At 53.1% G+C, this 14085-nt stretch overlaps 1 protein-coding gene across 12 annotated transcripts in view; it reads left to right on the forward strand.

Moving 5' to 3' along the window:
* Window positions 1-3227: 3227 nt before the first annotated feature.
* PTPRS (protein tyrosine phosphatase receptor type S) overlaps window positions 3228-14085 on the forward strand; it is a 240551-nt gene continuing 229693 nt past the window's right edge. For 6 of the 12 annotated variants that reach the window (XM_066574433.1, XM_066574437.1, XM_066574434.1 and 3 more), the window contains exon 1: window positions 3228-3394. The gene's annotated coding sequence lies outside the window, so the exon portion shown is untranslated. The remainder of the gene's footprint in view (window positions 3395-14085) is intronic. The other 6 variants (XM_066574441.1, XM_066574442.1, XM_066574443.1 and 3 more) reach the window with 4 other exon arrangements.

Consider the following 14085-nt stretch of genomic DNA (forward strand, 5'->3'; position numbering starts at 1 on the left):
ACCCCTGCATCGGGTTTGTCTCGCGCCGAACGGGGGGGGCTATTGAAAAAAAACAAAAAACGTTTCGGCGCGGGACAGCCCCTTTAATTATCAATCTGGACACTTAGTAATTGAGATTGTGTATTATCTTGTAATTTTCCAATGTCGGAGAGTAAACACTGCACCTGCCCCAAGGAGAGAACCTGTCAGCCCTAGAATAACATCATCAGCATAGAGCCCTATTCTTTGTTCCTGATGTCCTATTGTTTTATTCCCTTACTGTCTTTATTAGGTCTCATCTGTACAGCGAAAGGTTCCAAAAGAAGGGCAAAGATGAAGGGACATCCCTGCTGAGCGCCATTTGAGGTTGTAAACCAGGGAGGAAATATACCCAGAAGTAAAACCCATGCAGGAGGAGCTGAGTACAGTGACAAAATTGTGGATTTAATGGGACCCAAGAAACCAAATGTTACCAAGGTGGCCTCCAAATAACCCCAGTGAAGCGGGTCCAATGCCTTTTCTGCATCCAAGGATAGGAATAAGGATGGCATACGACCTAGCTCAGCAGTTCTACTGTGATTCCAGCAGGAGCCAGCCTTTGTGGAGGAAATCCCACTTGGTCTGCAGCAACCAACATTGGAAGGGTAGTAAAAGGATCGGTTACTAAGGACTTTAGCCTAAATCTTAACGTCCGTATCCAATAAAGAATTAGGATGAAAATTGGCTGGAGTTGTGGTTTCCTTGGCGGGTCTGGGTAGGGCAGCGATAAGTGCGTCCAACATTTGTATCTCCAAAATAATTTTATTAAATCATTGATACATCCTTAAGAGCTCCGGAGATTCCCCTCGTGGGGGGTGTAGTAATGTCACCGAAATATGAACAGTACATTTAACGTCCACACAGGATATCAAACCTTACTGAGCGAGGTAAATAGTCCTCCACCCCCCCCCCTTTTTTTAATATTGCAAAAGTCTTCTTTCTTCTCCTCGCTTGTTCCCCCTCCGCACCTTCTCTCTCCCTCCTCCTCCAGCCGGGGAAAGCTACGTTCAAAGAGTAGGACCTCAACAGCCTTCACGCCCAAAAATCAAATTCAGCCCCCCTCCATCATGAGGTCTTCCAACATTTTTGAAGGAAAGGCACCTCCCGTCTGTGAGACGACTTTTATAACCCGGCAGGTTTCGGGTGGTTTCACATGTCGCCCCGCGTTCTGCTTTCCCGCTCCATTCAGGGAGCAGAAAAGGGGATTCCCCGCAGCCAAACAGTTACGTTTCTGGACAGAACGGAACAGCGCCGGTCGCACCCTATTGACTGGGATCTGTCCACTGTCCGCCCTTCTGCCCAGCTTTTGGATGGAAGACGAAGCACTGTGGGGGAACCTCTGTCCGGAGGGTCCAGTGCAGATGTGTGAGATGCAGCAGCTCAGCTTTATTCCCCCTGGAAGTAATGCAGTCACCACAGCGAAGTACCTGTCCTACAGGTGTCCCTCCAGTGGTCACAGATGGGGTCTTCTCTGTTATTGCACTCTTTCTCTTTCCTCTTCTAACTGGGTGCAGAGCGCCATGACACCTTCTTCCAGCCACAACTCAACCCTGCGCACACTCCTCGTCCCTCTCTCCTACCCCTTTATGTGCCTCACACAGTATTACCGCCTCCTGAGGCCCACAAAGTGTGAGCGCCCCCACCTGGTAATAATTTCCCCACCTCAGAATAATAATGCCTCCTTTGCATCCCACAGATGTCAGTAAAACCTACACCAGCAATCCCCCCAGCTGATCGCTGGCACAGTTGGGGGTCTGATGCATTGGCTGCACATGTATGAGGGGGATCTGACGCTGCGGCTGCACATGTATGAAGGGGGTCTGATGCAGCGGCTGCACATGTATAAAGGGGGTCTGACGCAGCAGCTGCACATGTATCAAGAGGGTCTGACACAGCGGCTGCACATGTATGAAGGGGGTCTGACGCAGCGGCTGCACATGTATGAGGGGGATCTGACGCTGCGGCTGCACATGTATAAAGGGGGTCTGACGCAGCAGCTGCACATGTATGAAGGGGTCTGACGCTGCGGCTGCACATGTATGAAGGGGGTCTGATGCAGCGGCTGCACATGTATAAAGGGGGTCTGACGCAGCAGCTGCACATGTATGAAAGGGGTCTGATGCAGCGGCTGCACATGTATGAGGGGGATCTGACGCTGCGGCTGCACATGTATGAAGGGGGTCTGATGCAGCGGCTGCACATGTATAAAGGGGGTCTGACGCAGCAGCTGCACATGTATAAAGAGGGTCTGACGCAGCGGCTGCACATGTATGAAGGGGGTCTCAAGCAGCGGCTGCACATGTATGAAGGGGTCTGACGCAGTGGCTGCACATGTATGAAGGAGGTCTGACGCAGTAGCTGCACATGTATGAAGAGGGTCTGACACAGCGGCTGCACATGTATGAAGGGGTCTGACGCAGCGCCTGCAAATGTATGAAGAGGGTCTGAAGCAGCGGCTGCAAATATATGAAGAGGGTCTGACGCAGCGGCTGCACATGTATGAAGGGGGTCTGACGCAGCGGCTGCACATGTATGAAGGGCTTCTGACGCAGCGGCTGCAAATGTATGAAGGGGTCTGACGCAGCGGCTGCACATGTATGAAGGGGTCTGATGCAGCGGCTGCACATGTATGAAGGGGTCTGACGCAGCGCCTGCAAATGTATGAAGAGGGTCTGACGCAGCGGCTGCACATGTATGAAGGAGGTCTGACGCAGCGGCTGCACATGTATGAAGAGGGTCTGACGCAGCGGCTGCAAATGTATGAAGAGGGTCTGACGCAGCGGCTGCACATGTATGAAGGGGTCTGACGCAGCGGCTGCACATGTATGAAGGAGGTCTGACGCAGCAGCTGCACATGTATGAAAGAGGTCTGACGCAGCGGCTGCACATGTATGAAGAGGGTCTGATGCAGCGGCTGCACATGTATGAAGGGGTCTGACGCAGCGGCTGCACATGTATGAAGGGGTCTGACGCAGCGGCTGCACATATATGAAGGGCTTCTGACGCAGCGGCTGGTATCAGGGCTGGCAGTGATGGGTTCCCAGCAGACAGCCCAGCGCGGCGTACAAGGAGCTTCTCGCCAGGCATCCGCTGCTGATGACAGCTCCTCCACAAGGTACCACACTGAGCCCCGCCCCCGCCCCGCCCCCGGCCCCGCCCCCGTCTGACAGGCACCGCGGCAGCAGCCGTACACTCTCAGGGCTCGCGGAGAGCCGCTCCCTGGCAGACCCCGCCCCCGGCTCCGCCTCTCCCGTTATTCTCTGCTGGGTCATCGCCTTCGGCACGGTGTTTCCGGTGGTGAGAGCCGCCGTGCTCCGCGGACTGACCGATGCTTCCCCGGCTGTTCCTCTGACGGTCCTCCCGACGACGAGTCATGGTGAGCGGATGCTTCTCTGCGGGGACAATGGATGGGATCGGCGGCGCCGCTTGTCCGCGGCTGGATGGGTGGGCTGCAGCCGGGGGGCTCTGGGGATGATGTCATGCGGTGTGAGCGGCGGGGACCGCGGCTCGGTGTGAGCTCATCGCCGGGGAGGCGGCGGGCAGACATGGCGGACAGATAGATGGATCCAGCGCCGTGCTGCAGCCGGTGAGCTCATGTCTGCCGGGGTGCTCGGGGGTCCGCGCTCATGTCTGCCGGGGTGCACTGTCGGCGACATACTGGTTTGTGAGGTAAAATGTGTTTGTATGAGGTAATCTGCGAGGTACCCTGTCGGCGACATACTGGTTGTGATGTACCCTGTCGTCGGCTCTCGCTGTGCATTACCTCACTGACATACAGACGGGCGGGGGGAATTCTCGGCTGTCGTGATAGTGATGTGCACCGCGGTGTCGGCTGTGCATTACATCACCGATATACACAGAGGAGGGGAGGGGGGGCTCCTGACGGGCTGTCATGACAGTGAGATGTACGGCTGCATTACCTCACAGGGTGGGGGGGGGGGCTCATCTGTCGTGACAGCAGCATGTCGTGCCTCAGGCTATCACCTTGCCCGGTGGATCATCCCCTGACGGATTATTTGCGGCTGCCGGTTTTGGGGAGAACAATGGCTTAGTCCTGCAGGATTGTCCCTCCGTGTCGCCCACCGCGAGGACCATCTGCTGTCCTGATGGGGGAGGGCAGCTGATCCCAGAGCCGCATTCCTCCTCCGCCGCCGGAGGGAGGGGGACACGTCCTCCATTGTAGGCCGGAGAGCCGCCGCCGCACATTAATAATGGCGTTATCAGGCGGCGGCGGCCATTCATGCCGGCTGACTGACAGCTGCTGCCTGTTACATAATCAATGGAGGCATCCCTCACTTGTGGTTGTGATTCATGGCGCTGGCACGGGGGGCGTCACAGCGCAACGCTTCCGAGTGTGAGGACCCCCAGCGTGCCGCCCTCAGAGGACTGGCGAGGGGCTGCGGGCGATGTGGGCGCTGGAGAAATATCCATGCGGAAGCCAGAAAGGTTCACACTGCGCAGCAGGTGGGAGCGTGAAGAAGATACACGGCGCTGGGGCGGGCGCAGGCGGCACTGAGGAGGGCGCAGGAAGGCTGGCACACACAGCGTTCAGGCGGGTGCAGGCGGCACTGAGGTGGGCGCAGGCAACACTGAGGCGGGTGCAGGCAGGTGGGCGCAGGCGGCACTGAGGCGGGTGCAGGCAGGTGGGCGCAGGCGGCACTGAGGCGGGTGCAGGCAGGTGGGCGCAGGCGGCACTGAGGCGGGTGCAGGCAGGTGGGCGCAGGCGGCACTGAGGCGGGTGCAGGCAGGTGGGCGCAGGCGGCACTGAGTCAGTGTCCCAGCGCTCATGCACAGCGGTAACTGCATACGGGCGGCGGGGCACTCGCATCTATTGACTAATGGAATCCCAGATGGCGCACGCTGCGATTATCTTCTGCGCAGGTGATATCTGATCGGTGCCCGCGAGGATGGATGAAAATGCATGATTTTATAATGTCCGAAACGGCGATTGCGGATTTCACGATCCGTTCGTGTGAGACCCCCTAATAAAAGCTGATGCCCCCCAGATAATGTACCTAAAGGAGGAAAGATAAGACGACCTGATCTTAAAGTGCCGTTAATGCCAGGGGGGGGGGACTCGTCACATGATGGGAGCCTCGTGGACTGGGCTGGTAGAGCGGCCGGCGGGTCCATGGATGCCATGGTTATACCCACCGCTCGCCCCGATCCCTCGCTCTCCATCCTCAGTCGTTGCTTGGTGCATATAGCGGGAGGATCGGGCCGGCCGGCTGCACATGTCTAAGTAGGCTGCAAGATGCCAGCAGGGCAACTAATACACCCCCAAATCAGCCTGTCCGCCCCTGGGAGGCCATACTGCAGTCTATGGGAGCTACAGGGTCTCATCCCATAAGGTGAAGACAAGGAAAAGAAATGGGAATTAACCCTTTCCAATCCACCGTCCGACCTCTGAAGACATTATGATTTAAGGCTGTACAGCTCCGATGTTGGAAGACGTCCGTCGGGGTTCTCTTGCTGTATATTGCCGGCCTGTCTGCTGTCGGAGCCTATCCAATGTGTCACCTCATGCAGTACTGGCTTTAGCCAGCAGATAGCGCTGTTGTATAATGGCAGAAAAAGAGTAAGCCCCCTAGGAAAACCAGGATACAGATTGGATTGGAAAGGGTTAAAGGCTAAAAATTCATTTAGATTCACGAGAAACTGAGCAATTCTGCAGCCATAAGAGGTGAACAATGTGCCCCGTCCGCCCGCACCCGGCGTGTCCCAGCTTCCCGCACCCGACGCGTCCCGGCTGCCTGCACACCCCAGTCCAATCTGTGAACATATCAGTGTACGGTGAATGGTGGCGGCTGGGGCGATCCCTGATCCGCTCCGCCTTCAGTCACTAGCAGTGCCTGTTTCTGTGTAAAGGCATCGGAGCGATCATTGCTGGGACGACCTGTTGGGCAAGCGGCCCCTGACGGGTCGTCCTGTATAAGAGGCACCCTAAGGGCTTCTGCACACTGGCGAGGGCGATATCACGTGGTTCATGGCCCGATCTCACCAGCGCAGTCCTGAAAACCCCCCGGGTGCGAGGCATTTTCACAAGCATCAGCCTTGTATCCCTGTGGAGGTTCCCCTCATCCCCGCTGGGGCTGTCACAGCCGCAGCAGGAGATTGTGATCCTCTCCCACTGAGAACACGTGGAAACCCCTGGATCAAAGGTGTTACATGTGAAAACAGCCGTGCATCCCCGCGGGGGTCTCCTTCATCCCCGCGGGGGTCTTCATCCCCCCTGGGGGTCTCCTTCATCCCCGCGGGGGTCTTCTTCATCCCCGCTGTCACAGCCACAGCAGGAGATCGCGATGTTCGTCACTGCTTTCAATGGGGGCCATTGCTGCTGCCGCCGACCCCGCTGTGAGCAAGATGAAACCCCTGGATGATACAGCCTCGTGCCCCAGAAGGAATCCCCTGCGGCCGCTGTCACAGCCGCGGCAGGGGATCACGATCTGCTCCCATTGCCAGTATGCAGACTCCCTAAGCGATTGACTAACTGACGGACGGAGCGGACCTCCTCTGCCTGCCTGTATCTGTCGGCCCGGCCACTCTTTGGTCTGCCGGTTTCCTCCGGCGCTGTGAGGTTTGTTTACCGGCTTCCTGTGAGAACTGGATGGCTTTTATATGTTTGCTTGCAGTCGTAAACCCCAGTAGGTGAGAGAGCATTGTGGGTAAACGCGCAGGACGGTGAAAAGGAAACGACATGTAAACAATGTAGCAATGTGGAATGTATCAGAGTTCATGTCCGGGCCGCTCACAGGCTCCTCCCCCCAGCACAGCGCTCCCATGGGTTTTAATGGGGCTTCTCTGACCCGTTCGTAACGCCGCGATATTCGAGCGCTTTCTGTTCTATTTCTCAGTGTTTTTGTGTTTTAACGTACCCCATTATAATGGTGGGGCGCACTAAAAGCGCTGTCAAATGCTGTGACCTGCATTCAAAAATGCCGCTTAAAATCGCGGCTAAATGCCGCGGGTTCCTAATGGCGTTTACCCGAATGCATGTGTGGAGTAGCCAAAGGGGTCGTCCGAGTCACCGACACCCCTGTCCCCAGATCCCCCAGGCAGCGATTACTCACCTTTCTCCTCTCACCTGCTCGTTCCCGCCGCAGGCTTCGGCCTCCCTGTGATGTCACAGGCTGAGCCCGCCCACAAACAAGTCGGAGCAGCCAATGACGGTGCTCAGAGTTCACGGCTGAGCGATGTCATTGGCTGCCGCAGCAGGTCTAGGGGTCGTCACAGCAGCCTGTAAACAAAGACAGCGGCGGCGGTGGACAAGCGGGGAGAGTTGAGGAACCGCTGACTTGTTTTACTGCAGGGGTTTCCCTAACTCAAACATCCCCTTTAAGATTAAGGCGGCACTCATATCTGTATTTTGTCTTTCGGTCATAAATCCGTTTCTGTTCGTTTTTTCTCAGCAGAGAATTAACAGTCGTCCGTTTTTTTCACCATTAATTCCAATAGGTTTCCTGACCCCGGAGCGCCGGTGGAACGCGGTCACTTCGCTTCCGTTTTTTTTAACTGAACAAATAGCACAGCAGATTGAAAACAAGTATTTATATAAAATAAGCCCAATATATTTTCCTCGCTCTTCGTCCAGCGTGCGGAACAACGCGCCCCGCCGAAAACACGGAATAAATAACCATTCTGGGGGAATTCGCTGTCCGTTTGTGGCGCGCCTTATTTATGCTACAACTTGCATCTTTTCTTTGCAGCCACCAGTTTTGATAAGTGATTTCATGACTTTAGGACTGACCAAAGTGCGCCAAATTTACTAAGAGTTGTTCGCCTTTTAATAAACCCAGCGCACTTAACTCCAGGGAACTGCAGTTTAAATCCCGATTCACTTGTGTGCGCAATACGCAGCGAAGAGAACGTATTGATTTCAACGGGTTCACAAGCGCGCATTATGTGTGCGCAATTCCGTCACAGCAATCCGCAGCTTGTTGTATTGGCCCGTGCATTCACGCAGGGAAAGACGTCGTGAAACTAATTGGCCGTTTCACTGGCTGAGCGCGAAAACCATAGAAAATGCAGCTGATCTCACAAATACGCAACGCAAGATGTGGCGCCAATGTACGCATAAGTACGCGCACGCTCCTGTAAATCTGTGTCAGATCTCCCCCGTGATCTCGATGCAACCGAGGAATTTACAGAGATTTCTTGAAATCTCCTCCACATTGCTGGTGAAGCTGTCGGGGCCCCGTGTGACTGAGGGCCAAGCTGACTGTGGCTACGGAGATCACGGGGTCCGGACCCGTCGCCATCGGGATGCTGAGAATGGATTGTCAGTGCGAGAAGTGTTTGCCACAAATGTTGCCAGTCCCTGGGCTCCTTGGAGCCGGAGGGCAGTCCGTCTTTGGACCAGCCGTCTAGCTAAACCTCTGCACAGAGTTGAGCGTTTCTCTTGCCCGATCCGAGGATTCCACAATCGCAGGATGGTTTCTCCCAAGGAACCGCCTGAGTCTTATGAAGAGCTTGTGGAGAGCGTTGGCTGGACGGCGCTGCTCCTCCGATGGTCCTTCATGGCTGCACAGATAATTCCCTAATACGCTCCTCCTATTCCGTGCGCCGGCCGCCATGGCGCTGGTTACATCTCATCGCCAAACTAGCTGATTTTAATACCGAGCCAGATTTCTGCAGTCGGAGGAGGACGGCGGCGCTGGGGATGTGACATCTTGCAGCTGCCGGCTCAGGGCGGTCATGTGGCTCTGAAACCTGCTAGTCTTCAGCCGTTACTATATACAGTAATGTTGTTGTAGATCCCTGCAGCCAATAATCTGGGAAGTCTCCTAATCCTGCACTTCTGCTCAAAACTGATGTATCAAAAAGAGCGGCGTTCTCTATAGCAATCAGCTTTAATGTCTGAGGCGGCTTTATTTAAACACCGTGTTTTAAAGCGTTTGTAACGCACCCCCATCATTGCAATGGGTGACGGGCACTAAAAATGGCTGAAACGCACTAATATAGAGCATTAGAAGCGCCGCGGTCAGACACTCCTCTGAGAAGCCCTACTGAAATCAATGGAGACGGTTTACAGCGTTAAGCGCTGTGTTTGAAACGCTGTAAATAAAACCGCCCGTGTGAGAGCGTCCGCAGTGCCCTCGGCCAGTGTAACCCACAGTCGGGTTATATGGGCAGCAGGAACAGTTTTCTCTTTTAGACCGTTGCATAGATCGGCCCCATAATGTAATGAAATGTATTTAATTTATTTTTTTTTCCTGGCCGGCTATTTTGAGCGCCTTTCGCTACACTTGAAGGGGCAGTATCACAACTGTTGCTGACAGCTGACAGCTGAGTTAGCTCTAATGGTGGCAGTTAACTGTTTAGGTGCTGCAGTCAAAGCTGACTGCGTGTTTAAACAGCTGGAGGGGGACCCTCTCCTGCACCCCAGCGGCACCCCTTGCAGCACAATCTGAGGGAGCCAATGGGCTAGCCTAGCATTCCATAGTTTACATAATGCTCCCAGGTCTGCCACACATAGATGCCTATCACGATCTGCCCAAGGCAGGGCTTGAAAGGAAACCTCAAACATCGCTATATACTGCAATACTGAAGTATTGCAGTATATAGAACAAGCGATCAAATAATTGCAAGTTCAAGTCCCCTGAAGGCTCCAGCGCACTAGCGAGGGTCATATCAGTCCAGTATCGCCCTCACAGTCCTTCTGAAAACCCCCTGGATGCGAGGCGTTTTCACAAGGAAACAGCCTCGCATCCCTACGGAGGTTCCCTTCATCTCCGCCACCGCTGTCACAGCCGCAGCTGGAGATTGCATGTTCTCCCATTGTTTTCAATAGGGCCGGCACCACGGCCACCGGTCCCATTGAAACCGTAGATCAGGGCTAAAGGAATCCCCTGCCACAGCTGAGGAGCACACGGCGTACGCACCACTTCACTGAGAAGCAGAGAGGGGTGACAAAGGCTGCTAGCAAAGACGGACCGGCAGACCCAACGGACTGCTCTACGCCATTTACATGCTTGGCGCACACACAGTATTACCAAACGGGCATTTACACTGAGAGATGATCGCTCAAACAACAGTTTGAATGACAGTTTTGAACAATCATCTTTGCATAACTCTTAAGTAGCTACCGTATATACTCGAGTATTAGCCGAGTCAATACGTTTTGCCGCAAAAACTGGTAAAACGCATTGACTCTGGTGTAAGCCGAGCTATACTCGAGTATATAGTGGGGGAAAAAGAACCCCTCCATACTCCCCTCCCAGTCGGCGTCTGTGTGCCCGGCGGCGGTGCGAAAAGCTGCTTCAACTTTTGCGTTCCCGGCAGCGGTGCGGCAAGCTGCTTTAGAATTCTCCCCGCCGTCATCTCCCTGCTAAGCTTTCAAATACCCCGCCATCAGCGCTGTGTAAGTAAGCACTGTGATTGGATCGAGCGCCAGCCAATCACAGCTGGCGCTTGATCATTCACAGCTTGACGGCGGAGGATGAAAGAGCCAAGCAGGGAGGATGGCGGGAAATGACAGCGGGGAGAATTTAAGCAGCCTGCCGCACCGCCGTCGGGGACACAGATGCCGACTGGGAGGTGAGTATGGAGGTTTAAACCCTTTCCTGATTCGAGTGTAAGCCTAGGGGGACTTTTTCAGCACAAATAATTGTGCCAAAAAACTCTGCTTATACTGGAGTATATACGGTAGTTGGCTACTTAAAAAGTTAAATGCAGGCGGAGCAGGACACTGCTGATTGCGAAAACAAAGCAGCTGTTTGCATATACAAAACAGCTGCTTTGTTTTCGCAGTTATCAGTGGCGTCCCGCTTAACTGATAGCTCCAAGAGACAGCAGGAACAATGACAGCTATTTTGTTCTCTGAGCTTTCAGCTGGTATCCCTCTAGGAAGTCTCATACCAGCTGAAAGAAAGCTATCAGCACTGCCCGCTGAGAAAATCAGCATGCGGCGTTGATAAGAGTCATCCTTGATTTCTAGCCTGCTAGAAGACAGGGATGAATGAACAGTGCACCGTGACCGCACGTTTAGACGCAATGATTATCGCTCAAAAGATGGCTTTTGAGCAAATTTTAAACAATAATCGTTGTATTTGCATGGGTCTTAGGGGTTATTCACGCTGGCCAATATACGGTGTCCCTCTCTGCAGGGGAGGAGGATGGAAGAGCCGGGAGCAGTGCTCTGAGCTCCCGCCCCCTCTCTCCACCAACTCTGCACCAGAACTTAGCCCTGCCCCCGTCCCGCCTTCTCTCATTGCAAATAGTGCAGAGGGGCGGAGAGGGGGCGGGCGCTCAGAGCACTCCTCCCGGCTCTTCTAGCCTCCTCCCCCTGCAGACAGAGACGCCGTATATTCACGCCGGCCGATATACGGTGTCCCTCTCTGCAGGGGAGGAGGATGGAAGAGCCGGGAGCAGTGCTCTGAGCTCCCGCCCCCTCTCTCCACCAACTCTGCACCAGAACTTAGCCCTGCCCCCGTCCCGCCTTCTCTCATTGCAAATAGTGCAGAGGGGCGGAGAGGGGGCGGGAGCTCAGAGCACTCCTCCCAGCTCTTCCAGCCTCCTCCCCCTGCAGACAGAAACGCCGTATATCGGTCATCTGAAACAGCCCTTAAAGTGTGCTTTTCTTACCAGACCAAGCAAAGCTACGGTGTATAACAATGCATGTGCACATTACAGCGCTGCACTGGGATTGCATTACAACAATATGCTGCCAGGTTCCCTTTAATGATAAAGAATAAAGCCAATAAATAAAAATTAAATCCTGATGGAAAGTTCACATATAGATGAATCCAATAACATAAATTATTTACATAGAAGTGCGTAACTAATGCAGTAATGTACAATGGATCAAACCAAATACAGAGAGCAAGATCTTCTTTCTTGTACCCTTTGGGTCCCTCGTAAACTATAAAACTTGGTCACACTGTGTGTAAATCCACCTTGTGACAAATGGATATACAAGAGCCTGTATATAGCTGCTATGCCATGTGACAGGTGTCTGGCGGGGTCTGGGTTTGGCTGTTCCATGCTGTCACAATTGGCCAGATATTGCCCGCTCTAGATGGGGCCATAAAGGTGAACCTCCGCTGTAGGGTGGTAGTCTGGAGCAGTTGGAGATCGTAGAACTTGCCGGCCAAAAGGCACTTTCACTTGCAAGCAGAGGATGCTGGTACATGCTCCATCTGTATCCCGGGGGCAGTATAATAAATGTACCGTACTAAGTAGCCTTTATGTTCCTTCTGTTGTTGAGAACACAAACTAGGATGTGACACTCCATATGGAAACCATGGCCTCCTTAAACAGGTGACCCCTACATTCATGCCTTTGGTTATTCATCAGGCGCTTGACTACTGCTCATCTGGTCTGGTCTTTGTTTAGATACAGGTGTCATAAGCTCATAAGGAAAGAGATTCTGGGTATTGTTGTATCTTGTCTCCACCAGAAGTGGGGGTATGCCACAACCCCAGGGATCGCCATGCCAGAGAGGAGCAGGGAAGGGGGACCATGGCAGCATCTGAGGGGTGAGTGAAACGAGGCAGCAGGGGAGAACATGCCATTCTCCTGTGCAGCCAATCAAATTGGGGGCATTGCTTGTAGGCGTGCATCTTGTGTCCACCCATTCTTCAGGTGGAGACAAGCTACAACAATACAGAGATTCTTTACTGAAGAAGGTGGATTGTTTTTGCTAAAAGCTGCAGAAAAGGCCCACTGTAAGATGCATCAGGGTGTGTGGAGCTGCGGACCATGCCCTGAGGACACATAGCGCCGGAATCCCAAGATTGAATTTCAACCTGCCTGATTCATTTGTGCGGCTGAGAAATAAGCGCTGCCAGATGTACTTGGTGACGGTCTGTTCCCCTCGTTTCATTGAAGTAAAAACCTATGCTTGGCTGGCAACCATTCGGCTGCCATCTATCTTTTGTATGGCCAGCATTAGGATGTACTATTGGAATGTACACATTCCCGATGTGAAACCCTCAGAACTCCCTTTTTGATGACACTTAGATACAGAAATTTTAATATTAATGAAAACTGATTCAAAATTTTTTTATTTAGCAAAACTGTCTAACAGTGAAAGGTCCTTGTTGTCCATAGCAACCCATGACTGTGCAGCGTTCACGTCTCAGGCTGCTGAGGTAAGATGAAAGCTGTGCTTGGTTCTCATGGTCAACAAGGACGGTCTTACTGCGCTGCTTGCCCAAGATGAATGTGTCTTCATCTTGGGAACTGTAGGGATCTGTACCCCCCCCCCCCCTTTTTCTTTTTTGCATGAGGAAACCATCCCAGGGATTTTGCACCTGAACATCTTACAGATGCGGGATGTTGTCAGAAGTGGACAGGGGAGGACGTCCTTGCATCGCCTCGCCCCCCCCCCCCCCCCCATTGAGGCCCATGGGAGCGCTATGTCACAGACAGCTTTTTTTCAATCATTAGTGTTCACATGGTCACAATAGAAATCCCTACGTGTTTGAAACGCTGCTAAGTGTCCACAAACCTGGCTGGCTAGATCTTTACAATAGTAGCTCTAATTACTAGAATCCCTTAATTACCAGATGCAAGATCCAAGGCAGGTGCGCCGCTGGTCTCCACTTTGCCCCCGTTTTGCCGCGCACGCCGACCCCATTGTACTCCTAGGGACGTACATGAAGAATTGTAAAGACATGAACACAACTTTTGGTTTTTGTCCATGACCTTTCATTTTCATGATGACTTCTGATTTAGCACGACGAGTCAAAACGAATCTAAATATAAGAAGTGGATTTAGAGAATTGTAGGATCTGTTAATGGAAGAAATACGACTGTGGTGGGACGGGACCCCATCACTAATGATGTGGGTGGGACTGGGATTCCCAGAGGCTTCAGGACACAATGCAGTCCTTTCCAACTGGTTATTAAACTTAATGCGGGAAATCATTACAAGTGAGGAAACCAATTGGAGGGCGTACATGTTCATAGTGACAATATATAACAAGGAATGGCAAAACAAAGTCCGTAAAGAAACTTTGGATACAGTAGAAAAAATAGTCGTCTATATGCCAGTTGGAGAAAACTACGAGGCCCAATGCCCACTGCTGAATCCATCCGTACCCCTCCGGCTTCAGCGCGGGGCTC

Source organism: Eleutherodactylus coqui, chromosome 7 (assembly GCF_035609145.1).
Source record: "Eleutherodactylus coqui strain aEleCoq1 chromosome 7, aEleCoq1.hap1, whole genome shotgun sequence".
Taxonomy (NCBI): Eukaryota; Metazoa; Chordata; class Amphibia; order Anura; family Eleutherodactylidae; genus Eleutherodactylus; species Eleutherodactylus coqui.